Here is a 15,613-nt window from a genome sequence, read left to right as displayed (position 1 = left end):
CGGAAGAGTGCATCAGCGACCTCATTTTTGGTGCCTTTGATGTGCCGGATATTCATAGCAAACTCTGATATATAGGCCAGTTGACGAAGTTTACGTGTGACGTACTTGGAAGAGTTTGTAAGGACTACATACATCAGAGGCTTATGATCTATTAAAACGTAAAATGGCTGGCGCTCCAAGTGCCGGAAATGCTTCATGGTGGAGTAGACAACGAGCAGCGCGTGGCCAAACACGCTGTAGCGAGTATCAACAGGTTTGAGCTTCCGAGAGAAGAAGCCCAGTGGACGCCACTCGGAGTCGATTAGCTGCTCAGAAATGCGTCTTTGCGTTTTCCGAGCTCAAGTAACTGGGTAGCCGCGCCTCGGCGCTGCGAATTTGTCCGTTACCCTCCCACGTCCAGGCCGTGCAAAACTTCCCAGCATCCACTACCCTGCGCCAGCAGCGTCATTTCCTGGGCCTAGTGAATTTCTCTCGGTGCTTTGTTCCGCATGGCGCTGAGTTTTTGCATACACTGACTGATCTTCGCACGACCAAAGGCTCCTCATCCGCGATTTCCTGGTCTCCCGAAGCTAAAGCTACTTTCAGGGCTGCCAAACAAGTCGTCGCCGGTTCGGTGCTTCTCATTCACCCGAGAACTAACATGCGGACTCGCATCGCAGTGGATGGTTCCAGATTGGCCATCGGCTCATCTTTCTGGACTCATTGCTCCACCCTGTGGCACTGCCGAGAAGTCTGCGTGTAGCCTCCGAGACAAGAAGCGTGGCACGCTGGGGCATGCGAATGATGAGAATTGTTCCCTCGCTTGCCGAACACTCTGTGCCATATACTATGCGATCCAATTTGGCGAGAGGTTGATTGAAGAGGGACATATACCCAATGCAGTTGGGGTGCAGCCTGCTTTCATTTTTTATGACCACTGTTGGTTGTGTTGCTTTTTGAATGTTAATTTGCGTGTTGCCTGTGAACGCTAGGATGGACGACGTGCTGAGCGCGCCCCAGCCGACGATACCACGTTGTCTGGCACAGTAGTAAAAATACAAATTTGTATTCATAACATTGATGCCAATAAACGGCACCTCAATATGCAGTTGAGCTTCAAATACCGGGTCACCTCATTGAAAGTGAGCCAGTTTCTAATCGACGTGCTATGATTGGCAGCACTTTCGTCTATGATATGTGACCGGAGCATAACAGTATTGCTCCAAGTGCTTTTCTTCCACTCCGAATAGCAAGTTATCAAGGCAAACTTGGCTTGGGTATAATTTCCTCTTGCAAATATGCCATGTTTTCTTCGGAATTGTCCGTCTGTTACGAGAGCTCATGTCCCTGCCATTAGATGAAAAAGAAAACAATGCCTCAAGAATTTATCAAAATGACAGTGCAAAAACGCATACATCATTTTGTGCTGACAAAGTTCAATTAGTCCCTGTAATGTTTGCCAGGTGAGGTAGTAAGGATGGTGCAAGCCCATTAAAAATAACATTAGATACCGAAAAGTACCACACGAATCTATTTACGTCTGTTCTTGGTGTCTATAGCGCTGCGCTGTGTGTTTGGTTGTCCGCCCCAGTGCGCGTTAAACAAGCCCAAGTGGTCAAAACTGTCCCTTAATCACACACTTATTTGTCACGCAAAACTCACAAATTTAATCAATTTAAATTTTAAGCCTTTCGCCAATTTCGTTGTGAGTGGGAAAATCTTAAATCTATTTGCTTGGGGAGTTAAGACTTCAATTTGATAGTATACCAGCACAGTAAACAATTGGCAAAGAAGTCTTGCCGCGCCGTTGTATTGTTGAAACCAAACTGGTTTCTCCCAATGCGCTTCGCGCATGCGCTTTCTCGCGCCCAGGCAGATTTGAAGATTATTTCGTGACAACATGGGATTTGCTGTTGAGTTCCGACTTGTTTTCCAATTCAATATATTGAGCACTGTAGCGTATCCTTACTTCATCCGTAACTTAATAATTAATTATAGGCTTGTACATGTCAAAACCACCATATAATTATGAGTCACGTGGTAGTGAGGGAATCCGGATGAATTCTGACCACCTGGGTTTTCTAACATGCACTCAATGCATGGCACATTGGAGTTTTTTTTTTTTTTTGCATTCCACCTCCATGTAAATGCTGCCGCCGCGTTCAAGATTTGATCACATGCCCTTGGATTTAGCAGAGCAACGCCGAAGCCACTAAGCCACCACCGCCGATTCATCCGTGCTTGCTCCTGTAATGGCGCACTAAAAAGTCATAATAATATCGCCCGTTGGCCTTTTGGCTGGAATGAATGGGTTGTAAAAATCAAAATAGCAATGTTATTCCGTGAACTTTCGTCACGTCGATGGCGTTCCCCAGCTATTGCGTGGCGACTACAATAAAGACACAAATATCTTCCTCATGAACGTGTTTCAAAACTTCTTCTTCGCCAAGAATATTCATCCCTCTGGTTCACCATGTCTAACATGGAGACGCAACTTACTAATGAATATACCCACCAGAGGCAGCACAATGGATATTATATACAATTCGCTGAATGTAAGCGTAGCCGTCCGCTAAAGCAATAAAATATTACAGGTCACCTTCGTACTGACATTAATGAAAAACAATGGTTGCTTATAGGTGCACTATATTACATTTGAGTAGATGTCCAATATGTTGTTCTGCATCACAGCGGATATATAGTGTTCTTTCTGGTATCGGAAGGTTCTAAACTTAATAACAAGAGCGCATATTTGTAACAAATAATTCACTTCTTCCAATTATATATATATATATATATATATATATATATATATATATATATATATATATATATATATATATATATATATATATATATATATATATATATATATATATATATATATATATATATATATATATATATATATATATAACGCGTCACCTTTAGCAGATTAACATAGGTACAACAATAAGTTTTCTAATCACGGCAGTTGGCTCGATTTGGCTTAAACATTCAATCAGCAGTTATAAAAGCTTGTTCAAAGTACTTGCCAAGTTTCCAATGAGATATCTAATGTTTAAGAGCACAAGACTGAGTTATATTCGCCACAATATGGGCTATCACAAGACTTATTGGTCGGGAAAATACAACATTTTCAAACGCTAATTTCCACTCTAGAAATATTTCCAAGAAGCATTCATGTTCATATTGAGAGTGCGGTGTAAACTGTAAATGCGTCTTCCTTTTTTACAAGGAATATATGTTGTTAAAGGTTTAGTAACGTCTACGTTTAGTAAGCTACGTTAGTAAGGTCAGTATTCAAAAAAGGCACCCCTACATATCTGGAGCATCGGACGGGCATTTTTCATGCACATATAGGAACAAAATTTTGCATGAAACTGCTGACCGCAAGGCTTAAAAGAAGCCTTCATTTACGGTACAGAACGCGTTTATCTCGTGCCAGGCCCTTTCCTAAAACCATGCGACGTTCACTGTGGGGACTCAGTGGCGCTCAAAGATTGTGGGATCGAATCACGGATATGAAGGTTGCGTCCAGAGAGGGTAGCTTGCCAAAATGAAAAGCGAAATGCTAACGCACCGGGTTTTTTTCCCACGCAATAATTCACAGGTGGTAAAATCGACCCGGAGCTCCGCTGAGATGGCGTCCCTCAAAGCGAAGTTGTGAGTTTGGCACGTAGAAATTACTCGGCCAAATCAAGGAACTAAAAACCGCATCCCCAACAATCATGTTGCAACCAAACAAGGTATACGTTGAAAATATTGTGACTTACGACGCTCCTTTCTTGAAGGAATCAGCAGCAGCTACGGCGGTGGGCCAGGCCAACGGTCCAATAGCTGTGGTCTGGGGTTGAAAGCGAGGCGACCACTGTGGCGCGGTCTGCAGCTGCAGCGGGCCGAGACGCTCTCACCCACGCGTGCAGGGTCCGTCATCGGTTGCGGAACTATCCGTCTTCGGAGCGCGTGAACATCTGCAGCCGTTCCGGGATCTGTTTATGTTGCTTTCTTCGAGTTTTGTTTGTTTGACTCCGCGCGACCTTCCTTTGCGCCTTGCAGAAACAAATAGTTGTGGCCAGCACTGCCTCCTCGACCGACGCATACAGCATGATAGCATTCATACCAACACTCTGCCCGCACAATATTTTTAAAAAGAGTTAGTTTTCCTAAAATTATTGCGCTCCTCCACAATAGCGGAGAATACTCAAGAAACGAGTGGCTACAGGGTTCTTGGTTCAGGAGTGCGAATCACGAATCAAAAATGAATCATCCAACAATATGTTTAAATACCAATTATAAATACTGTGATAATACATAAAGAAAAGTGTTTTCTAAATAAGTCAGTTGTAAGTTAATCTTCATTGCCATCTACACTATTTTTCTTCATATGACACTCTAAGGAATTTTATCGAACTGGAAGTTGATGGAAAGACTTCGTACGGTTGTAGATTTGTTTGTTCGAAGCGTTTCAACTTTTTGCTGTTCGAATATGTTTGAATGATGCTACACCATGCCTAATTCGTTTGTTTTTCTGTTATCGTGATGCAGCTACCTTGTGGCTTGTGCTGTAAGTTTCAAGATGTGCAGAACAGTGATATTTCTTGTTTCCATTATTCAGTAGGACAGCGATCGGCATCGTTGCGTTTGGGATGACTTCAAAATATGAGTATTTGTTGGGAGCGTTCTAAAATTTTGTGTTTGTGTAAATCAGTGTTTGAGCCTGCGGGAAGATACATTTCTGCAAGGTTTATTGGCGCAGAGCGCTAAGCCACGCAAGCAAGGTGAACGCAACGTACTAAGCCCAATTAACGCCCGCAGTCGGCTGGTCGCGAGCGAATCTCCACTTCGTACTCCTCGATGCGATGCGCGAGCTCGACTTACAACGTATGCCCCAGGCGATGCGGCAGTTGCTGTGACAAAGGTTTCTTGTTATTCAGGCTCCATATGTTTCGAAGGCCCCGGCTTGGAATTATTCAAACCTAATGCCAAAATATCGTCTGCAACAATCTGGAGCAAAATGATGCAATGCCACGGAGGAGGTGTAAGCGAAGGTCTTCTTTTTTTTTGTACATTTTCAGTACCCCGACATAGGGGCACTTGGCGGATGTGAACGCTATGCGCTAAAATGCAACACGCTACACTTGACATAATTGAGACGACGCCGTTATTGGTCGTGACAGTGTGGATGCTTTGTTTGTTGTTTTCTGCCAACCACTTGGTTGTGGGGGCATCCTATAATTTCAGTATGTGCCATATTTAAGGCGGATCATCGTGATTTTCATATACGCCACTTATGCGCCATTGACGCTGCTGTTATGAGCACGAAAACATATAATTGCACTCTAATATACCACCATGTTATCAAGACGAGTTTCTATACAGCCAGAACATAGCAGCGTTCAAACAGTATTACTTGTATTGGTACAGTAATGGTGTTCGAACGCCCACGATACAGTGCAATATGAGTAATTAAACATAAAGATAATGGTGGTCGCACAAAATATTCCTTTGTAGGTTTATTATTCAATTACGTACAATACAGCCCTTGACACATTCACAGCACGTACGCTGGGAAATCCGGTCCGGCCTCAAATTAAAGCGACATCTGAACTGTCCCCTTCAACACATTAGGTTAATCATCAAAGGCTGTAATTTGTGCAGGGCCCGAGATTTCCTTATACGCTGCGAGCATGGACTATCAAACTTTCGTGCAAGTGGTCGTTATTTTCTTGCTACTTTCCATCCAAAGATGAATAAAACTAAATATTTGTAGCAAATACGAACTCTATTTTCAAACACACTTCACTCTTTGCAGGCCCTATGTTACACCTGAAAGTAATTGCGGAGTCTTCTTTTTTTTTTTGCACTGCATCTAAGCTTTTCATTTGTTCTTCGCGGTTGATGGTCACGGATACGCGTTAATGGCTTCACGCGCCTATCTGCTACACCGCCCATAAACCGCAAATTTCCATCCCTTCACTTCATCACCTCGAAGCACAACCGTAGGTAAAGTGTCAGGGCTATCGAATAATCACTGCACCTTCCCTCATTGCTCGCTGTCAAAAAAACGCGCCCGAGTATGCCTGTTTCAAAAGATGTATTACAACTTGCCCCCCTTGCATTTTCTCATTCCTTTTCCTCCATCACGCACTTCTTGGCAGCTAACGTGTCGTGTATTCTGCCTATATTCAGCAAAACAGTAGCATCAATAACTCTTACCTACGGTCATTGACAACTGGAATAAACTTCTATATAACATTGTAAGTGATAGGAATTCCGAAAAATTTAAGGAATTAGTTACTACTTACTACAAGTGCTAGTATATGGTTGCGATACAAAAGACGCTTAAGAGACATGGCGCAAAGGAAGGCAAATACTGGCACCTGGGCTTCGCACCAGCATGTTTCCATCTCATTACCTGGCTGCGCTGCTCTTGCATATAAATTGTAATTACTTCCGTATCATTTTGGTGGAGGTTTGCGATCTCCGTCCTCACAACGGAGCTCCACAGCAGTCACTACATCGAGCTTGCTACAATACCTCCCGCCGATGAGACCCCATCAGCAGTGGCTACGACTCCTGAGACGGCTCCAGCCGTCATCCTGTCCCAGGCTCGCTACCCTACTCTGCTTTCCGGCTTGGACTGCACAGACGTCGAAGAGTGTGCTGACCTTTATGAACGCTTCAGCGCTAATAACAGATGGGATCCAACAATTATGCTCGATGACTTCCTTTTTACGGCGAAGCTACATACCTCTACACTCCAAAGAAAAGCAGCGTAATACCGCTGCTACGTCGACTAGTGAGAGCCATCTCCACCAGCCAATCCCATGTGACAACGTTACTAGAGTCGTTCGCCGCGAGCGCGAGGCCGCGTATTTGCCATCCAGCTCCGCGACGGCCACGGATCCATCACCAGCCTCGGTTGCTATGATCCAGGTTGTTGCCCGACTGGATTTTGAAAACATGGATCTCAACTCCGTGTGCTTGTCTGCCCACGAACCCACCATGCAGCACTTCTCTCGTGGCCAGGCCTAGTGGGCCGATCCCGAAAACGTGGGCCGATCCCGAAAATAGTGCAATGCCAGGCCGACCCGCGGCAGAGGTGAAGCAGGCGTTAAGCATTGCCCATACGTGGGCCGATCCCGAAGATAACTCAATACCGGCCCGTCCCGCGGCGAAGGTGAAGGAGGCGTTAAGCACTCCCCATACGTGGGCCGATCCCGAAGATAGTGCAATGACGGGCCGACCCGCGGCGGAGGTGAAGCAGGCGTTAAGCACTCGCCATACGTGGGCCGGTCCCAAAGATAATGCAAAACCGGCCCGTCCCGAGACGAAGGTGAAACAGGCGTTATGCATTGCCCATACATGGACCGATCCAGAAGATAGTGCAATGCCGGCCCGTCCCGCGGCGGAGGTGAAGGAAGTGTTAAGCATTGCCCATACGTGGGCCGACCCCGAAGATAATGCGATGACGGGTCGACCCGCGGTCGAGGTGAAGCAGGCGTTAAGCACTCCCCATACGTGGGCCGATCCCAAAGATAATGCAAAACCTGCCCGTCCCGCGGCAATGAAGCTGGCGTTAAGCATTGCCAATACGTGGGCCGATCCCGAAGATGTGCAATACCAGCCCCTCCCGCGGCGGAGGTGCAGCAGGCGTTAAGCACTGCGGATCATGAAGATTGTGCAATGACGGGCCGACCTGCGGCGGAGGTGAACAAGGCGGTAAGCACTACCCATACGTGGGTCGATCCCAAAGATAATGCAAAACCGGCCCGTCCCGCGGCGGAGGTGAAGCAGGTGTTAAGCACTCCCCATACGTGGGCTGATGCCAAATGTACTGCAATGCCGGGCCGACGCGCGGCGGAGGTGCAGTTGGTTATTAAGAGGCCCACATACACAGCTTCACTGGTCATCCTTCTTCACAGAGTGGAAGGCCACTGTTTTTTTTTTACCTGAACGGCACCAAATGCGTCTGGTACTGAGCCCACGAAGATGAATTCACAATCGGGGACACTTTCAAAGAAAGCTTCGCAAACTGTTCGGAAACAGTTTCAACATAGGCCCTTGCTACCCGTGCTCAGAACCCCACAGAGCCCTACGTTTCATACATACAAGACTTCCTGGGTCTTTGCCGTAAAGCGAATGAGATTTCTGAGACATACAAAGTGGCGCACATATTTAAGAATATCTCAGACGACGCATCCAGCTTCCTAGTTTTGGGCAACGTTTCTACTATTACGCGATCATCAAAGAATGTCGCCGCTTCGAACAGGCTAAGTGCCGACGCATCACGCCCTACATCGTGCGCCTCCGTAATACCGCTGCTACGTCGACTTGTGAGAGCCATCTCCGCCAGCCAATCCCATGTGACAACGTTACTAGAGTCATTCGCCGCGAGCGCGAGGCCGCCTATTTGCCATCCTGCTCCGCGACGGCCACGGATCCATCACCAGCCTCGGTTGCTATGATCCAGGTTGTTGCCCAACTGGACTTTGAAAACATGGATCTCAACTCCGTGTGCTTGTCTGCCCACGAACCCACCATGCAGCACTTCTCTCGCGGCCCTCGTCATCCCCGAGAGTCCTTTCCCGCCACATCCCGCAACCCGTCTGAGTGGCTTACCTTTGATACCAGGCCCAACTGTTTGCGCTGCTGCCACATCGGCCACATCGCTCGTCACTGCCGCAACCGATGGCCATCTCCGTCTACGACATAAAACAGTGCATATTTCCGTGACTCTGCACCTAGTACTCCCTGTCCTTCTCGCCAGGATCGTACTGCCACTGACGCCACCACTCCGAATCTTCGCTACGGCCGATCACCGTCACCTAGACGTCGTCACCCCTTCGCCCTAGCCCATCGCTTCTCCTCACCGTTCATTACCCCCACACCTGGCCGGAGAACTGAAAACTGCAGCTTCTGGAGGTGAAGCTGCAATATCGACCCTGCCCTCAGATCCTCTGCTCACTTGACCCACAAAGCACAACCTTCTTGAAGTGGACATTAAAGGCACTGCTGTCACTGCGCTTATGGACGCAGGTGCCCACATCTCCATTATGGGCGCTGCCTTTGGGCGACGAATTAAAAAGCTCCTCACTCCTGCACCAACACGCGCCGTCAGCGTTGCGGCTTCCGATACTTTTCCTGCAGTCGGTACGTGTAAAATTCACGTCAACATTACCGGCCACGACACTGCTGTCCTTTTTACCGTGATTTCCTTTTGCTCGGCTGACCGAATTTTCGTTCTTGATTTTCTATCAGCGCATACGGCTTTTATTGACTGCTCAGCCAGGACAGTCGACCTAGAACTGCCTATTCTTTCGGATGCTTCTGACGGAACCGCCAGCCGCTTAAGCCCCACCAGCTTCGTTCTACTGCCACCCGAATCATTAACATATATCCAACTGTCGTCATACCCACCCATTCCTGATGGAGACCATCTAATCACTGCGCTGTTTGACATTCCATTGTGGTATGATGTCACAGATTTGACTATCTCAGCCAGCCGCACTTGTATCCCTGTCGTAAACTTCGGTTTAGCAAGCAGATTGTGCCTGAACGAATTTGCTTCGCCCAACTTGAGCCTTTAGATTACCATCACGTGGTAGCTTTTTCACCCTTGCTTGTTATGAGCCTAACAGCTCGTCAAAGTCTGCTTGTTGTGCTAATTCCAAAATTCAGAAAATGATTGTGACGGTCCTTTTGCCTGCACAAGCCGGAGAGGTCTACCATGTTTTGTTTTCCTACAGGGATGTTCTCGATTTTGACAATCATCCCTTATGCCTCAATCTTACGGTCAAGCACCGTAATAATACTAGCGATGCTGCTCCTACACCCCGTAAACCATATCAACTATCTCTCTTGGAACGCCAGGTAATTCAAACTGAGGTTAACTAGATACTCGATAAGAACATCATTGAGCCTCTTTCGAGTCCATGGACGGCACCGGCAGTGTTGGTTAAGAAGGATGGGACATGGCGCTTCAGTTTGAATTACCGCCATCTCAACAAAGTGACAAAAAAAGACGTGTACCCGTTGCACGAATCAACGACGCACTTGACTGTCTCTACGATGCGAGCTACTTTTTTTCTCTTGACCTTCGATTTGAATACTGGCAGATTGCCGTCGACCATATGGACCGAGAAAAGACCGCATTTATAACACCCAATGGTCTTTTCTAGTACAAAGTCACGCCCTTTGGGTTATGTAACACGCCAGCCATATTTAAACGCATGGTTGACTCCTTGCTTCAGGGGTTTCAAATGGTCCACATGACTGTGCTCCCTCGGCGACGTTATTGCATTTTCACTAACATTTGATACTGAAGTTTAACGTCCCTCAACCATACTTGACGTTTTTCGTAAGGCCAGGCTGCAACTGAACTTATCGAAATGTCGTTTCGGACACCTGAAAATTACGGTGTTGGGCCATCTTGTTGACATTTTTGGAGTACGACCTGATCCAGACAAAATTCGCGCAGTCCGAGACATTCCGGTTAAGTAGTGAGCCACAGATGTTCGCAATTTCGTTGGGTTATGTTCTTATATTTGCCTCTTTGTCCCAGATTTCGCCACTATTGGTCGGCCTCTCACTGACCCTTTGAAGAGAGGCGTGCCTTTCTCACGGGGGCCTCCACAAACTGCCGCCTTCCTTTGTCTCATCACGCATTTGATCCCACCACCGATCCTCACCCACTTCGGCCCTAATGGCCAAACAAATTTGCGTGCGGATGCCAGTGGTCATGGCGTTGGCACTGTACTAGCCCAGTGTCAGCGGGGCAACATTCGCGTTATCGCTTATGCCAGCCGCCTCCTCTCCCCGTCAGAGCGCAACTATTCTATTACGAAACGGGAACGCTTGCTGTTGTCTGGGCGGCTGCCAAGTTTCGTCTTTACCTTTACGGCCGCCCCTTTTACATAGTAATGGACCATCATGCTCTCTGCTGCATTTCCACTATAAAGAATCCTACGGGCCTGCTTGGTCATTGGGCTTTGAGGCTCCAAGAGTTTCCATACTCTTTGAATTACTAGTCCGGCCGCCTGCACAAATACCCGGATAGTTTTCCGCGTTACCCCGTCCACAGCTTTGACATCCGTGACATCGAGAATACTTGTAGTGTTTTCTCCGTGTCACAGCTCCTCCGTATCGCCGACCAACAACATCGTGATGCATCACTGAAAGCGCTAGTCGATCGTTTTGAATCCGCGCCTCACGACGCTTCCTTAAGCCCCTTCGTTCTATGGAATTATAGGGGCCGACTACGGGGGGGGGGGGGGGGGAGGGGGGGGGAGCTCCTGGGCCCTTGCCCCCTCCGAAGTTCTTTAGGGGGTGGCACAGCCACCCTCCCGGCAATACACGGATGCAATCCCCTCCCCCTTCCCTAAATTGTCATTACCAGAGTTCTGTTACCAACATTATTAGAGGTTTCTTTTGAGTTGCCTCTGCCATTTCAAAGTATACTGTGATACAAAGCTGACTGCATCATTGTTGGCACGGACGTGCATTGCTTTTAATTTGTGGCGTCGAGCGACCACGTAGACCGGTAAAGTCTCGAGCTCTCGCAGGAGAGGAAGAACCGACACTCGATCGCCTAGCGTAGCCTCGTTTTTAATAATCTCCTTCGGAACGCTAGCCCGTGCCGGAGCGTGCCAGCCGCTCGTGCCTCGTGTAGACGCGAGCGTCCTACGTCATCCCTCGTGCGACGCCGATGCTGCTGCCGCTACAAATTCATACTTTCTCTTTATTTATGTTAATCCTGAGAATAGAAAAAGCGCACTAGAACCACCAGCGGCCGCTACTTCATCTGTATTTTTCACTTCTACATCTTTTTTTTTAATTTTCACTGTGAACACCATGCACAGACACAATATATATAAATATAAACACAAGACAAAGAATATTACATTTTTAAAAGAGAAAGAGGTAGCCAACCAGCAATCATTTCTAATGGTATAAACAGCCTATGCCTAGAGAATAAATATATTGCTCTATGTTCCCCTCCCTTCAAAATGCTTTGCGTGCTTTTATGGCTCTGAAAGAAACCTGTAGACTTCAGTGACCTCTTCAGCAGAGTCTTTTATCAGCGGCAGCTGAAATGCACGCGAATGATGTGTCTCAGTATTGCTTCTCTTTCCTGTAGGCAATGCTAACGACTCACGAAAAGAATAGAAGTAAAGCCAGTTCCACGCAGTCAAAGCTGTCAAAACAGCGAAGCTAGTGGTCGTTTTCTCAATTTCTAACTCCTGTTTAGTGTGAGTTTCATGAAAGTCTTTTGTCTCGTCGTCATCACTTTCCTAGATACGAGCTTCGGTTCCGGAATGCGCAGTCTTCTGTTGCGTGAGGTTGTGATCAAGCCACAGTATATCACACATATTGTAGCTGTAGCCGCACTGACAGCCGAGGAAGTCTCTCTTGAACCGTCCATCAGCACCTTCCCAGGAAGGAATCTCTCTGAGTCGACGTCTATGCTCGGCCTCCAACTCTCGAAGTTGGGTTAGCTTGCCTCTGCTGGCGCTTGGCCTGCGCTCCCCGTTCTCGATCCTCAGCCGTAGCGGCTTCCCTCCGCTGGCGCTTTGCTCGCAATTCTCGTGCTCGAAGCTCGGAATTTGCGTGACGTGGGCGCTGCCGCTTGAGCCGAGCGGAATCCATAGGGCGAAAGGGAGCGCGCCGCTGAAACACCTGCTCCTATACCCCTTTCCTCCCCCCTCCCCCAGTGCGCGCTCTGCCAACGCCACCTAGACTATGAATGTCCACGCATTTCTCCTCTGCCGCGGTCTGAGGTCACTTCACCCTGCCCGAGGAGCCAACGCCACCTGTAGGGAAACGCTAGCATCTGCGTCAGGTGGCGCTAGTTGCAACGTTAACGGCATGCCCAGGCACGCTCGTGGCTGCCTCGCCTCCATGTTTCTGAGCTGAGGCACAGGTCCCATTCTTCGCCGCTGCTGTTCATCTTGCGCCAAACATCGCTGTTTTTCGTGCTGGTGTACCGCCGATGCAGAAGAATGGGACATTGCTGTGTACCGAATTGCAAAGGAAATTACGACAATGGGCCAAAAGTGCGACTGTTTCAGTTCCCCCGCGATCCTGAGCGGAGATGAAAATGGCAGCGTGCTCTGCGGCGCGACGACATCGACGTCGAAATGCTTAAGAATCCACTGATAAGCGTTAGTTTTTTGCGTTGATCACTTGTAAATATTTGTCTGCAGGAGGTCAGGAGGACAGAGATTTTTTGTGTATTATTTATATATAACTATTTGCAAACTTGCAGTACATAGAAGGCTATGTCGACATGTGAGGAGGGAGTTTCTTGTGAGCACGCTTTTTGACGCGTAGCCTAAAAAAGTACTTGCTTGTTTACCTATCTTAAATGAACGTAGCTGCCTCTCATGTAGGTATTTTTCGCCTACTAGAGCCACAAATGTTACCTGAGCAAACATAAGCGGCATTGCAGCATTTTCTATTTTCTGTGCCCGCAGCCATCAGCGCAATTTTCTTTTTCCAAGCGCAGTGCTTTGTTGCAGCCCCTTTAGATACAGGAATTGCTACGATAGGACGCCACCCTTTTACGCAATGGCACGTGAATTGTTCTATTGCGTTTTTTCTACGTGCTTGTCGTTGCTACTTCTGTTACGTGTGCATACATCCACCACAATTCACATTTAAACCAATTGGATTTTATCCGTTTTTTTGCAGGTATGCGAACGTCACTTCAAAGAAGAATACCTCCGCACGACGATAAAATATACAGATTGTGACGGTCACACCATCGAAGTTAAAATCAATATGACGTGACTCACGCACGATGCTCTGCCAACAATTTTTCTGAACAGCCCTGGCTACCTCTCGGACACTCAGCAGTCGAGAGAAGAACCGGAAATGAAGAAAAACTTAGAGAAGATGAGCAACACTTCAGAAAGCGATTGAGGAGTCCGTGCTGGCACACGAGAAAGAGCTACACGAAAACAAGTTGACCTGCCTTGACGACATCGTGTCTCGCCTACACCTGCTACAATCAAAGAAATATTGGTCGCCTGTGAATTCTGACAACCACGTGATCTTTGCTCACATCGAGGCAGCAATGGAAGCCCCGAAGCTTCTCTCTTCTGTGGTCATATCATCAGATATGTCAGTGCGCGTGTTTTTGGGACGAGCGCGCCTCACTTCCGACGAACGGCTTACATTTCCACAAGAAATTCACGACCTCCATGTGTTGGTGCAACTCCTGGGCAGCGTGGAAGAGTATTGTCGTAGAAGTGAACTTGGACAGTATGACACAGTGAATGGAGCGCTAAAGCTTGTGGTTTCTCTCCTCAATGGCATTTCCAGTGGAGACCTGCTGGATGATGACAGAGTGGCACCAATAATGTTTCTCGGAGAACAGTGCCAGCTTCTGATGAAACGGAGCAAAAGGTATTCCGCTGAACTATTAGTTTTGTGAAGTGTATTTTACACTATTTCACCCCATGGGTATAACTTTTTGCGAAGCAGTGGTAATATAGTATTGCCTCACACTTCGACAATCAAACGTGTATGTGCCGCTCATGATGTGAATCCTTTGAAGGAACAGGATGAAAAAGGGTTCCTAAGGTACATGACAAGACGGGCCAGCCTATTGAAGCAGCATGAAAAAAAAATTTCACGTTAATGCTTGATGAAATACACTTGAAACAATTCTTTGACTATAAGGCAGGCAGATTAAGAAGAGCTTCTGTTAGCAGCACTGAACCAGCTAAAACAGCCCATGTTTTTATGGTTCAGAGTTTATTGTCATCTTTTAAAGATGTAGCACAGATCTTACCAGTGCCGAAAATCACAGCGGAAGAACTACATAAGGTCCTCAAAAAAGTAATAATCTGTCTTGAAGATGCTAACCTTCATGTCGTGGCAGTAATAACAGATAACAATTCAATTAACAGAAAGGTAACGTCACTGTTTGCAGGAGGCAACAACTTCGTAATTTTGTATCCTCATCCGGCAAATCCGCAGAAACCTTTATTTCATATTGTCGACATAGTACATTTACTGAAATGCATTCGAAATAACTGGGTTAACCAGAAAAATTCTGACAAGTGCATGTATTACCCTCATTTGGACTCTTATGACGAGCGCAATTCTATTTCCTTTTTTTCTTTTTATATTTTTGTTGTATTTGGTGATCTTTACCACGGTGTTCTATATTGCCTTTCCCCCCCTAATTGTGTTTGAAATACCCTGTTGTTAACCCCCCCCCCCCCCCCCCCACTATGTAATGCTCATAAAGGGCCTTTAGGGTATCTGAATAAAAAGTAAGGTTGGAGGGTGCATCATGCACTGCGTTACGAAAACTGCATGAAGCTGAACAAAATAGCGTCGTGAAAGTTGCTCATGGGCTGACCTACAGGACACTGAACCCAAACAATCTAGAGCGCCAAAATGTTAAGCTCGCTCTCAAGATTTTTAACACCTTTTAATTCAAGGTGAAACTTTACATTTGGTCCTTGCTGACGGGACAGCAAATTTCATTGATTTAATTGTAAAATGGTAGAGCAGCGTGAATGTGAAAACTCCTCAGAAAGGCTGCAGGATGAAGGATGTCTGGCAACAGCCAGTGGGCAACATCACCAGCGAGCAGCTGCACTACCTGGACAAGTTT

At 46.9% G+C, this 15,613-nt stretch overlaps 1 protein-coding gene and 1 long non-coding RNA gene across 2 annotated transcripts in view; one reads left to right on the top strand and one right to left on the bottom strand.

Moving 5' to 3' along the window:
* Positions 1–3,906, bottom strand: part of LOC126526622 (homeobox protein Hox-A4a-like) — a 49,578-nt gene extending 45,672 nt beyond the window's left edge. The window contains exon 1 of the mRNA XM_050174491.2: positions 3,756–3,906. The gene's annotated coding sequence lies outside the window, so the exon portion shown is untranslated. The remainder of the gene's footprint in view (positions 1–3,755) is intronic.
* LOC129383638 (uncharacterized) overlaps positions 1–15,210 on the top strand; it is a 56,376-nt gene extending 41,166 nt beyond the window's left edge. The window contains exon 3 of the long non-coding RNA XR_008611496.2: positions 13,675–15,210. This is a non-coding gene — a long non-coding RNA (uncharacterized lncRNA). The remainder of the gene's footprint in view (positions 1–13,674) is intronic.
* The last annotated feature ends 403 nt before the right edge of the window (positions 15,211–15,613 follow it).

This window comes from Dermacentor andersoni, chromosome 8 (assembly GCF_023375885.2).
Source record: "Dermacentor andersoni chromosome 8, qqDerAnde1_hic_scaffold, whole genome shotgun sequence".
Taxonomy (NCBI): domain Eukaryota; kingdom Metazoa; phylum Arthropoda; class Arachnida; order Ixodida; family Ixodidae; genus Dermacentor; species Dermacentor andersoni.
This window is presented reverse-complemented; position numbering and strand designations above follow the sequence as displayed.